The sequence below is a fragment of the Gossypium raimondii genome, chromosome 9 (genome assembly GCF_025698545.1).
Source record: "Gossypium raimondii isolate GPD5lz chromosome 9, ASM2569854v1, whole genome shotgun sequence".
Taxonomy (NCBI): Eukaryota; Viridiplantae; Streptophyta; class Magnoliopsida; order Malvales; family Malvaceae; genus Gossypium; species Gossypium raimondii.
In genome coordinates this window covers 34,351,191-34,365,173 of record NC_068573.1, presented here as the reverse complement: position 1 = coordinate 34,365,173, position 13,983 = coordinate 34,351,191, and the positions used below count along the sequence as shown (strand labels likewise).

The window sequence follows — 13,983 nt, the reverse complement described above, 5'->3', positions numbered from 1 at the left end:
ATATTCGACTTATCAATTTATCATGCTTTTACTTTAAAATATTTAATATTATCTTACATATCTGTTCATTATTTTTACTTTTAAAATATTTTAAATTTAATATTATATGTATATCTATTTATCTTCAAATTTGGTATTATTTCAAATTGTTTAATTATTATTTTTATTTCAATCTTTAATCAAATTTCTATTAATGATTCATTTTTTTACTTACGTTCTCATTATTTCCTTTATTTTTGTTTCTTAGTATTTCAAAATGGTTTTTATGGTGTATTCTCTTTTATATATTTTTATATACATATTCTTTATTGTTTCATTTTATCTATTATTTATTCATTTACTTGTTTATTATTATATGTATGTCCTTTTAAAATATAATTGTTCATGATCTCTTATTTACGCAAAAGTTTACTATTATCATCATTATATTATTTTAATCCTTCTTTGTTATTTATTTATTCCTTTTTTAAACTTTCATGTCACATTTATTTATTGCTATCATGCATATTCCACTTTCTTTTATTTTTATTTTTATTTTTAATTAACATTAGATTTAATCGATTATTGCCATTGCTTATTTATTGTCTCATTATTATAGATATATCGTCATTTCGCTTTTTCGTGTTATCATTCTATCGAATTTTACTCGCTTAAAAAAGTTACGTTTAATATCATTTAAGTATCGAAATCATTTTATTCAAAAGCTTTCAAGATAACGCAATACTCGGTATTTGGGATCTTCGAGAAGATTGAGCCCTACTTATTGGGTTCCAATTTTCCTCGTTGAATCTAAGTAATCGAGTATCCTTTTTTAATCAAGACATATAAATAAACAGTCCATTCTTGGGAATTCGATACGTTGTGTCCTAACTCATTGGATATGACATTTGTTCTCTCGAGACGAGGATTTTTTTTAAAATAAAGGCAATATTCTATGTATGGAGTTTTGAAAAATTGTACCCTAACTTACTGGGCTTCGATTTTTCATCTGACTTAAACAATTGAATATCCTTTTTAAACTTCACTGCATGAGTTTTAAAAATCAAAGGACTAGCTCATTTTCAACGATTTGAAACATCACCTCCTAACTCATTGGGTGTGACATTCTATCTCTCGAAATAAGAGGGTCTTAATATGTAATTTGATTTATACAAGTGTCTTTCTAAATAAAAGGATCATATTTTAAAATCTTTGCAAACTTTCGACATTAAGACATTAAGTAATCAACTAGGTACCAATTTTGGGCGTATCGAGGGTGCTAATGATTCCTCGTGCGTAACCGACTCCTGAACCCGTTTTTTGGATTTTGTAGACCAAAAATTATTGTTTTAGTAAATCTAAATTTTTATTAAAATGGTTAAATTATGAGGTGATCCGATCACACCTAAATAAAAAAGATTGGCGGCGACTCCCGTTTCTTTTGTTTTCAAAATCAAAGTTGACCCCACTTTTACTAAAAAAAATAGTTTCGACATTGGCTACCCACTCCGAGTATTTAACCACTTGTAGGAAACCAGTATCGAATTATTTCTTGACCTCTTCTTTTATTTTCAGCAAGATGTTGGGCCTCATCCTTCGGAGTTTTTGTTGAACTAGCTTGCATTATTCCCTTATGGGATGCTGATGTACCACGATATCAATACTTAGACCAGACTTGTCTTGATACGACCATTTGAAGACATCTTTGAATTCTTGGAGTAACTCAATGAGGTCTCGCTTTGTCTCTGCAGTGATGCAAGCTCCGATCTTCACCTCTTTCTTTTCTTGTTTGTCTCTCAAACTCACAGTTTCTACTGACTCTTTGTAAGGTAGGATTTGTTTCTCATCTTGTTTTACCATCCTTAACAAATCAGGAGATAGGTTATAATCTCGATCATCTTTAAAGTCCTGAGGTTCCTCTGGACACATATCCTACTCAAAAGAAGACTTTGAGTCAGCAGCAATGTCGCTCATATCATTGATATTCGGAGACCTGTTATAGAAATAAAGGAAGACCCAAAGAACAAATGAATCTAAGAATAATTATCTGTATGGTATGAGTATGAATGAAATGGAAAAAATAAAAGAATATTTGCCAAAATGAGACACAAAGATGTATTTTATTGAAATAAAGATATTGGACATATGCCTTTTTCACAAAAGGATTCTTATTGCTCTTAAGCTTAGAGCAATAAGTGTGTTTTGAGCATTACTCTGAATTAGTTCTACAAATTACAGGGATCTCTTCCGCAGTCCAATTGTTCAGAACACTTCCGGGGATATAAGGACAAATGCCTGATAGTTTTTCTTCTCCAATTTCTTCTTCGGATATGGCATTGATGCTCAAGTTTCCCAACATTTCTTCTGTAGTTTCTTTTCTTAACATTTTTCATTCAGGATAAATGATTTCTCTTGACATGAATATTTTAAATATATGGGGAAGGACCATCAGTTTCCACTTGACCTCTCCCCTACTTAGTCGCGCTCTTCTTCTTTCTTGCTTCTTTTCCAACTCCTTCTTTTGTCTCGCATCTAGCTTGTACCCTAAGCCAAAGCTATATTGTTTGTCCATCAGCATTGGTGCCTCGACTCTTCCTTGAAGGTATTTTTCGAGTCCTCTTCCAAGCAATGTTCATTTTCCAATCGTCAACTGCAGGCCCATTCTCGTGGTTTTGGATATTTTTGGCACTAGGATCTTGTTTCCTTCAACAATGAAAGTTCCATTAACAAATTATAATGATCGAAAGGAACATTCTATTGCCTCTTCATCCGCTCCTATGTATGGTACGTCACTAGTTACGGATACAATGATATCCTCTTCAGCATTTATCATTACCAGTCGACCTTCCATTACCAACTTCAGTTTTTGGTGTAGTGACGACGAAATTGCCCCAACCGAATAAATCAAAGGCCTACCCAACAAGCAATTATAAGAGGGTTTGATATCCATCACCAAAAAGTCTACATCATATGTGTTCGGACCAATTAAGAGAGGTATTTCAATCCTTCCCATCACCGTCCTTTCTATACCATCGAATGCTCTCACTATATTATGGCACGTCTTAATATGAGAGCTATCCACTGGCAACCTATTTAATGTGGATAGAGGCAAAACATTCAGCATAGATCCATTGTCGATTAACACTCCTGGCAATGCATATCATTTGCAGCGAGTAGTGATGTGTAAAACCTTCGTGGATCCCATGCCCCCTGGAGGTTTTTCATCATCATTGAAAAATATGAAATTGTCGACACTCAGATTGTTAACCAAATGGTCTAGCTTATTTACAGAGATATCATCAGCGACATAAGTTTCATTTAACACCTTCATAAACGCGCTATGATGATATTAACATGGTAGATGAATAAATAAATGAATAAATAAAATAAAAAGGAAAAATGCTATGCTAACGAGTAATAATAATGCAAATATAATGAAAGTAAAAATACCGATTTGTGGTAATAATAATGATATTAAGTCATTATTACTACTATAATATTAATATGAATGATAGAAATAATAATAAAATGGATAAAATAAAATGCATAATAATAAAGAAAATAAATAACAAGGATTAAATAATAAATTAGATATAGTAAAAAAGATGCAACATATAATAAATGAGGGATTAAATCGAAATTTAAATGACATTTAATGAATGTATTGAAAAAAAGACATAAATAAATGGGTAAATGAAGAAAAAAGAAATAAAAGGCTAAATAAAAAATATAACAAAATTAAAGGTATAAATCATAAAGAATAAGACATAAAAGGACTAAATTAAAATATGATGAAATATACAGGGACTTAAAAGGCAATTTTCCCCCAAATTCACATGTGTCCTTCCCTTAATGGGTCCACAGTAGTCGAGGGACCAAATTGCACAAAAACAAAATAAAAGGAAAAAATTAAAAGTAAAAATAACAAGAAGTAGGACAAAATTGAAAAATAGTAAAAAAGCGGAAGGACCAAAGCAGAAATTAGACCCTCCATTTAAAAAACGTGCGGATCATAAGGGAATCCGAGTTGGATCATCAGGTCAGCCCCAAAACGACGTTGTTTTGGGGCATTCAGGACTTGTTCGGAACGGCGTCGTTTAGCCAAATCTATATAAGTTAAAAATATAAAAAAAACTCATTTCAATTTGTTTTTTTTTAAAAAGGTTCCCTTCTTTTTTTTCTCTCTGGTCGCTCCCCACATTCGGCCAAGGGCCGTTAGTGCTCTGCCATGGCCACTGGTCATCGACGAAGGCGACCGTCGCCTCCGGTGGTCGTAAATTTTCTTAAACCTTTTTTAGCCCTTTTTTAACCTTAAAATTCAAATTTAAAGGCAAACGCCTGAAAAATAAAAAAATAAAAGAAAAAAATCGATTTTCGTCCTTTTTTGCCGCACGTCCTTTCGTATCCCCTCTTATTGAAGCCCAAACGAAACCCTAATGGGTTCGATGGCTTTCGTGATCGAAGGAGATCCTTGATGGTGGTGCGACACCAAGCGATAGGTAAGATTTTATTTTTTATTTTTTATTTGCTTCGAATTTAAAAATAAAACAGAGTAAATCACATTTTTTTTTATGTTTGCATCCGATTTCTATTTCAAAAATCCCCCGAATACAATATGTTTCTATGGCTTTTATAGCCATTACATACTGTTTATTATATTTTTTGTATTTTCTTGTTGTTTCTGCTTCTGTCCTCTTTTGTTCTTTTTGCAGGTACCCCTAGCAGTCAACGGGATAACAGGAGTCGCGCATTGGCTATTTTGGTGCAACAGTGGCAGAGTGGCAGACCTCGAGGCGCGGCTGTCTTTAGGCAAAGTGCCTACTGACGTGACAAGGAGCGGCGGCTCAAAGGGCTAGGGTTTTTTAGTTTTCTGAAAAGTTTAGGTTGTGGGATTGGGTTGGTAGTTTGGGCCTGGGTTATTGGGCTTTAGGGTTTTGTGTTAGGTTATATATTTTAGGCCTTGGGGTTTTTTTTTTGTATTTGGGTCATTATTGTAATTGGACTTGAACTTTTTATTTGATTATTTATTTTTTTATTTTTTATTTTTGGTTTTTTATTCGGGCTGGACAAATTTGGGCTCTTACAAATTTGTATGATTTTTATCGCAGACTTTATATTAGGTAATTATTTTTTATTAAATTATAGAGTTAAGATTTAAAAGGTAGGATATTCTTAAAGATTTTATATATTTTTATATATTCGAAATTTAATTTTGTTATACATCAGTAATCACTGACCCGAGTTTAGAAAGGATTCGGGTCTCCAGCACATGACCTGGATAGGTCCCACCAAAAGATTGAATGCGAGGCAAACCACGAGAGGACAACAAAGCGAGTTCGCGAACCCAATTTGTGAGGCAAAGCTAGAGACCTAGCTCGCGAGGCAAGGCCGTAGATCCAACTTGCAGGAACCTAAGTAAGGCATCGATCTCAGCTCACATACACCCAAGAAGCTCACAAAAAGGACCACGTGCTTCGCAGGCCATCTAAATATGTGTCCAACAGGCACGAAGCCCGCCTAGAATGTCAGCCCCAAGAACAGAAAGGACCGTGTGCTCCATAAACACGTACCTAGCAGACCTGGAGTTCGTAAAGAATGTCAGTACTAGGGACAGAGGATATCAGTACTAGAGGCAGCGGAGTCAAGACAAAATAGTGGGGTCCTATCATGAGTTGTAATAGCATCTGTCAATATGTATAAATACCCAAACACTCCTATCAATAACATACAAGAAAATATTACTCAATAAATTTTTATATTTTTATTTAAAAAATTAATTCATTTACTTTTGAATTTAAAAATTCAAGTATAGTAAAATTATTAAAAGTTATTAAATTTATTGGTGTGACATTTTAAATGATCAAGGAACAAAAACAATTCAACAGTGTTAACAATTCTTAAACTTACGTCGGTGTTTTAATTAGAATAAAATATTTACACTAATTAGTGATTACATTATAAATTTTGAGATATTAAATTATGCCAAAATTTAAGTAAAAATATTAAATTTAGAAAATGTAATATAAACATAGAAAAATCATAGATATCCGTGATAGAAAGGAAGGGTTCTTTTGTTGCCATGTGTAGCACTGTGGTGCACTTCTTTATTTTTACTTTTTATTATAAAGTAATTAAATTTTAATTTTGATCTCTAATTTTAAAATTTAATTTATTACTTTAATTTAACATAATTTGATTATTATATATTTTAATGTTATTAATTAATTTAAATAATTAATTTTATTATTTTATTATTAAAATATTACATGATAATACATAATTTAAGTACTTAAGAGTCTTAAATACTAACAAATGGCTTCCCATTTCTCTTTGAGCTTTGCTTTATTTTTTAAATTTTTATATATACATTATATAACAATGGTCAAATTTCAGCTTTGACCCCTATACTATGCTGAAAGCTTGAAATTTAATCAATATATTTTAATTTTTTATATAATTTGGTTTCTCTATTTTATAATATCATTAATTAGTTTAAATTGTTAATTAACTATTTTAATCAAAATGATTATGCCAATTTTGAATGAGTATTTTAAGAAAAATCTACATTAAAATTTGGTTTTATTGTTACATGATTATCATTTTTTAAATTTTCAAAATGTCACACCTATGATTATTAGAAGAATTTTAACAGTGGTAACAAGTCGATGATATCTATATATAAAAGAAAAGCGCAAGTGTCTTACTTTTGTTGACACATATATGATTTTCTCTCCTTTTTTCTTTACATTATAAGAAAATGTTAATTTTGGTTTTAATCCTTCTATTATGCTTATATTTAATATTTAATTTCTATACTTTAAATTCTAACATAATTTGATCGATTTTATATTTTTATAATATTATTAGTTAGTCCAAATAGTTAATATCATTGGATATGCAATTAAAATATTATGCGGTTATATATAATTTTAATGCCCTAAGTGTTTTAGAGATTGACACATATTTTGGGTTTTGTTTTGTTGACAATATAAGACAATGGTCAAATTTCAATTTTGTCCCCCGTACTATGCTGAAACTTAGATTAAATTTGTATATTTCAATTTTTGACATAATTTGGTTCCTCCAATTTTGTAGTGCTACTAACTTTTAAGCTTTTACTCTATAATTTAACATAAACAAATAATTTAACAGAACGTAGCAACCATACTATTAATAATAATTAGAATTATTTACTAGTGTATAATTGACTGACATTATTCGAGAAGGGTGGGCCAAGTCGTCTTTATTATTGAGGTTGAAAAGTTATTTTCAACTCAAATCATGATTTCAAATCAAAAAATTCATAAACAATTAGTTTTTCAAATCAAACATTGATTTTAAACTAAAATTTTAAGTCAAGTCAAAAAGCCTAATAAAATTACCTTATTATCCGCTTATTAATATTAGGTTTAAAATAGATATTTTATAATGAAAAAGTAGAAAACTAATAGTTGATGTGGATGTTGTTGGTTAGCTCACTTTTCATGTGATCTATTTTACTTCATTGCCCTCTTAAGTACGCCAACGGATACATATCGAGTCACAGATTCCATTCCCTTCGTTTTGATGAAAAATTTTGTAAGTTGATTAAGACCAAGTAGCAGTTAGAAGGATCTTGACTCACCATGTTCTGCCTTATTCCCACCCAAAACTTGTGATTCGCAAACATGGCTAAATTATCTGTTTGGGGTTCACTTGAGAAATGTTCCCTTGGACGTTGATATTCAAGTCCCAATCAATCAAGAGAGGCTTGTTACGTTGCAATCGATGCTTCAATGCGAGGGGTTCTATCATTTTATTTGCAGGTTCAGTGACATCCTCATAAATGCTCTATTTTAGCATTTGGATAAATTTTGCGCAAATAACCTGTAGTTGCCAAAAAAGTTGATAACACTGTAGTCAGTTTGGTTAAGTTTATTATAATGGGTAATTTGATATTGTAGGTTATAAAAATAAGTTAAATTTGATTATTGGTTATGAATTTTCGTAATACAACCAATCCACTTAATTAAATCAGTTAAACCTAAATCCTCTAAGGGGTTGGTGTTGAGGAGGCTAAAGACACAATACCCCCAACCTAAATCAGTTTCTTTCTTTTAGTTTGGGGGTATTAACCAAATGGGGAGTGCTTTTACATAGACTTACACCTAAAATCTCTCAAAGTAAACAATCCACTTAGTTGATTATTCGCAACCAATTTGACCAAATCATGCATCGCCCAACTAACTTCCGCAATAATCAGTAAAATATTTGAATTCATGTTCAACACTTTTCTTTTGATTCGAAGTTGTAAACTCCCAATCAACTTTGTAAAAATGTTTGCAATTTGTTCACTTGTATCACAAGTTTTCAAAATAAAATTTCTAGTAAAAAAATTATTTTCAATAAAATAATATTATCATGAAAATTGGGTTCTTTCCAATGGTTGATCTATTGTCACAAAAGATCTTCACTGCACTTATTTGCTTCGGATTGAAATATGCGAGAATTCTCGGTAGCTCAGCTACTTGACAAGCTAAAGAATTTGCTGCAATATACTCTGCCTCAGAAGTTGCTATGGCCACCATTTCCTACTTCTTTGAACTCCACGAAATTGCTCCAAACCCAATGTTGAAAATGAAGCTCAATGTGCTCTTTTTGTCTTCAATGCTACCAGCCTAATCACCTTAATCTGAAAATTGATACTTTAGACCAAATTCGATGCTTTTCTATTCCTACAACATATTTTAAAATTGTCTTTGCAGTTTCAAGTTGAAGCTTGCTTGGATTGTGCATAAACCTTGACAGAATTTTGACACAATTCCTACAAATAAAGAAATGTTTGGTGTTGGTTTGGGAGGGGCTGTTGGTAGTTTTAGGTATTGTGTCAAAAAGAACAGATATGATTAGAATCTATAATAAGATTGCTCAAAAAAAATTTTTGGTCTTATTTGAGACAAGCAATTTAAATTACCAACAAGGCTTCTAAAATATGTAGCATTTGCCATTTTAACTTTACATTGCGACATAATTGTAAAAATTTGTCGTGCAAAAAAGAATTTTGTGGTACGAGAAAAAATTAAAGGAAATAATCAAAATAGACTTTGAGGCATGACACACTTTCCTTAGGGCTTTTTAGGCCTCTAGGATACAACAAAGTCAAAAAACATCAAAAATGGAATACTAAAATGGTTGATAATGAAATATTCTTAAATAGCTCAACATATAACTATTGCTAATAGACGCTTAACTATGTTCGTGAATTGTGTCATTGCATGACATTGTTATTCGTTAAGTGTCATGCCAGTTCAGAACACAAATGTAACAGCCTGGTTTAGACGCTAGTCGGACAGTGGTTTCGGGACCACAAATCCGAGTTAGAAAAATATTTTAATATTATTTTCAATGCTTTTAGTATGTGAATTAACATGTGTGAAATTTTCATGATTTAATTTATCTGTTTGTGTGTTTAATTAGTAAAAAGGGCTAAATTGCATAAAAAGTAAAAGTGACATTCTCATTGTTAAAGTGTTAATTTGTTATGATTTGATTTATGGGATGTAACAACCCAATTTTTAGTAGTGTCAGAACAGTGATTTGAGATCACTAAATCCGATGAAAATTTAGAAAAATTTATTAATTAATAATTATAAGTTAAGCGTGATTTTAGAAATATTTTTGAATTAGTGAATTTTGTGATTTAAAAGAAATTATTAGGTAAATTGGGTTGAAAACGAGGTATCGAGACCTCAATATTATAAAATGAGCCGTAAATATTTTTATAAATATTTACAGAGTGTCATTAGGATAGTATTAAAGTTTAGTTAAGAAATTTTAACGTTTCGATGGTTAATTGATTAAAAGGGATAAATTTGAAAAAAATTCCGAGACTCCATTTTGGTAAATTGGACTCGTAAATATTTATTATAAATATTACGAAGTTAGTTGTGTAGTTAGTTAGGTTTTAATTAAGTGAATTTGTCTAAATTAGGAGTTATTGTGAAAAGGACTAAATTGAAGTAGGGATAAAAGTTTAATTATAGATAAAAGAAAGTTAAAAGGACCAAATAGGCAATTATGCCATCAGCCTAAATTGAAGCGGCATAAGAAAAGAAATATCTAAGATATTTTTAATTTAAAATATATATTATATACTATGTTTACTTAAATAATAAGTATATTGTTATATTATATTATTATAATAATAAAACAAGAAAAAAAGAGAAAGAAACAAAATTGAAAAACGAAACAGAGAAGGAGAAAGGAGAAAGAAAAGAAGAAAAAGGAGAATTGGGGTTTTGAAGTTCCAAGCTCAATTGGTAAGTTAATTTAGCCCATTTTCTTGTAATTTTGATATTTTGGAATCCTAAAACAAAATACTACTTGATTTAAGTTGAAATTTTGAAAGTTAGTAAATTTTAGATGTTATTCATGTTGAATTAATTGATGAATTAGGGATTAAATTGATTGAATTTCAAGTTAAAAGTTAGTAAAAGGTTAATTTGTAAAATAAAACATAAGTTTTGAATTAATAGGGATTAAATTGAGAGAATTTTGAAATTAGGGATTTATGGTGAAAATGAAGAGTTAAAATGAGTTTATAGTAAGAATTAAGAGAGAATATGGAGTTAGATTGGGAAAATAAAATTAGTATTGAGAAGAGATTAAATTAGAATTTAGGTAAAGTTTAGGTATAAATGGAAATATTTTAATGAAATTGTGTATTAATGATTTTAATTGTTTAATTACATAGCTAATGTCGTGCAAGAGTCATTGTCTGAGAAAGGAAAGGAGAAGGTGAACAAGGAGTGACTCGAGAGAAATTTCGGTTAGTATTACCATAATTCAAATTTAATTATTAATTGTTAACATTTAAATTAATATACATGATAAGCAAATTGAGGTAAGTATCACGATTGAATTGAATGATAAATACGTATGGGTATTGAATTTATTAATAGCAATTGTTAAATTTTGAATAATATGTTTAGTAAATAAAAATAAGGTGAATATCGATATTGAATTAAATGATATTGAATTGTATGTGAATTGAATGGAAATTACTAGTGATATGATTTGAATTAAAAGAATTAATGTGATATTGAAATGCATATTGGATTGAGAAATTGATTTGAATTGTGAACATGAGAAATTGTGAATTGAATGAAATTGAAATGAAGTATGAATATATATGAGCATTTGATGGTACATTGATTGGAAAGTGGAAAAATGTGTTGGTATTGAATTGTATATTGATTAGAAAGTGAAAAGTGAATTTGAAATGAATTGTGATTGAATCGAAAGTGAATTTGAAATAGAAAAAAAAATGATCTGAATACCCTATTAACTAGTCGGGCTGAATCAGATATAGTTGGCATGCCATAAGATTGGAAGAGTTCAGGGATTCTTCGACCTTGAGTCGATGAGACACTGGGTGTCACTATATTTCTTCGGATAGTTTCGATGAGGTACTGGGTACCAACTTTCTTCGACTCTGCCGATGAGACACTGGGTGTCACTTTATTGCTTTGAACAATCCGATGAGGCACTGAGTGCCATTCTGGTGTGTTTGGTTGGATCCGTGTATCCGCCAAGGTCCGAGTCTTGTTAATAGGGGTAAATAATTGAAATGAGAAAATTTGAATAAGTGTGATTGATTGAGCTATGGAAAGAAATGAGAAAGTGAAATTGTGAATTGATATGTGAATTGGAAATCGAGATATGAGATTTGAAGATATGAACCCAAAGTTCATGATGTGATTAAGAATAAATTTTTGTTAGATGATATTAGTGAGTAAGAATTGCAATAGAATTGATATTGAATATAGTGATAAATTGAATGAATTCTATATGAATTGAAATGAACTATTGGAATAAGATGTGAAAAATCCAATGGAATTGAGATAGTGAAATAAGGTACGAGTACAATTAAATACAAGATTTGAAATATTGCTTATTGTTATTAATTATCAAGTCGATTTAAAGTATGAGATAATTAATGAATAATTGTAGACATAAATTAAATGTATATAATTTATCGATTAATGTTATTAATTTGAATTATGGTAATACCACTGAGTATACCTATACTCAACGTACGGTTGTTTCCGTGCGCAGGTTAGTAGAAAGCCAGTGTCCGGTCCAGCATCCAGAGCAATCCCGACCTCAGAGAAATTTTAGTGATGTACCTTTGTTTTGATAATGTGGCATGTACCTAGGTGATGTATAGGTTAAGTATAAGAGTTTTGTTATTACGGCTGTAGAATGATGTTTAAAATGGTTATCAGTATGAAATGGAACTAAAATGTCATAATTTATACAAATATGAAATGAAAATGATTAAAGTATGCTATGTTTGTTATTTATTTGTGAATTAGTTATAAGTTATCTGATATGTCTGGTAATGCTCCATAACCCTGTTTCGGTGACGGTTTGGGGTTAGGGGGTGTTACATGAGAAGTTCTTAAAGGGTTATTATACCATTATAAGGTTAATGAACATTTATGTTCATGAGTTAGGTGATTTATATTATGATTTTTAGTAAGGTTAAAATAGTAAATAGTAAATAACTTGTAATTAAATTAAATAAAACATAATATGGCCATGCAAATTGGGTATGTTCTTTGTTTAATTTTCGATAATTTTACGTTTTTGAGATCGTTGCTTTATATATTACCTAGCCCATGTTTTAATTTTTAGAATTAATGATGATTTTGAGAAGTGCCATTGTTGATAATGTGATGAAATTGTTGTTTGATGATGACAAATAAATCTTTGATGTTTGATTATCATGTTTAATTAAGTAAATTTTGATAAAAATCCAAATTAGAGATTTGTTTCTGAAAATTGAAAATTTAGGGGCTTGAATGTGAAATAAAAGAAATATATGGATTGCTATGGACCATACTAAGATTCGGCTAAGGCATGGTGTTGATGAATTTTGTGTATTTTATGTTTTGTGAAATAGAGACTAAATTGAGAAAATATGAAATGTTAGGGGCTAAAATGCAAAATACCCAAATTATGTATTTTTGAATGAATTTTAGTGAATATGTTATTAAACAAGTCATTAAAATCAGATCAAGAAAAGAAGAAATCGGATTTGGATCGGGGGAAATCAAAAGTTATCGAATAATCGTCTCGGTCAGTTGGTCTTCATCCGAGGTAAGTTCGTAAGTAAATTATTGAAGTTAAATTTACTGTATTTATTTTATGTATAGCCGAATCTAAATGTGTATGTGTACCCTATTATGCCAAATTGTATTTGACGAATGATGATTAATAATGAGTTTTAATTGGTTGATTTACGACATCCGAAAGTTATATAGAACTATAGAAATGCTGAAATGTGACATCGTGTAAGACCACGTTTGAGACTTTGGCCTCGATTTGAGATTTACGTGTAAGACCATGTCTGGGATATTGGCGTCGTATATGATTACGTGTAAGACCCTGTCTGGGACCATGTCTGGGATGTTGGCATTGTACGAGCTTTTTGAGCCGATCGAGTATCATATCTCTGAATCCAAAAGATATAAGGGGAAATCTTATGGTAAAACCGAATGTGAGTTTGAGTTAAATAATTCAGGTATGTTAAGTTATTCGAAATTGAAAGTAAAGGTAGGTAGTATATATATAACATGAAAAGATGAATTAATCGTATAAAAATGATTTTATATGTATGTGTACATGAATAGTAGAACTCGGCCTACTGGTGTAATTTTATGAGTTGTTTGAAAATTATATGCTTACAAATTACTAAGCTATTTAAGCTTATTGTGTGCTTGTTCATTTATTATTTTATAGATTTTGGAATCTTGTTACAAGTTCGGGAGTTGTCAAGGAAGTCTATCACACTATCGATCTCTATCTCGGTATTTTGAAAATTTGAAATTTTGAACACATGACATGTATAGGCTAGTATTGTCTTGTTTATTCATAAAGTGTGTATATATAATTAGCCATGCAAAAATGGCTTAATCTTGATATTAATACTTATGTGTTCGGTTATGGTATTAGTATATT

General features: G+C 30.4%; 1 long non-coding RNA gene across 1 annotated transcript; it reads left to right on the top strand.

Moving 5' to 3' along the window:
- The first annotated feature begins 10,174 nt into the window (after positions 1-10,174).
- Positions 10,175-13,016, top strand: LOC105797914 (uncharacterized). Its single transcript, XR_001134852.2, has 3 exons — positions 10,175-10,277; positions 10,712-10,786; positions 12,076-13,016. It is a non-coding gene; the product is annotated as an uncharacterized LOC105797914 (long non-coding RNA).
- Positions 13,017-13,983: the final 967 nt, after the last annotated feature.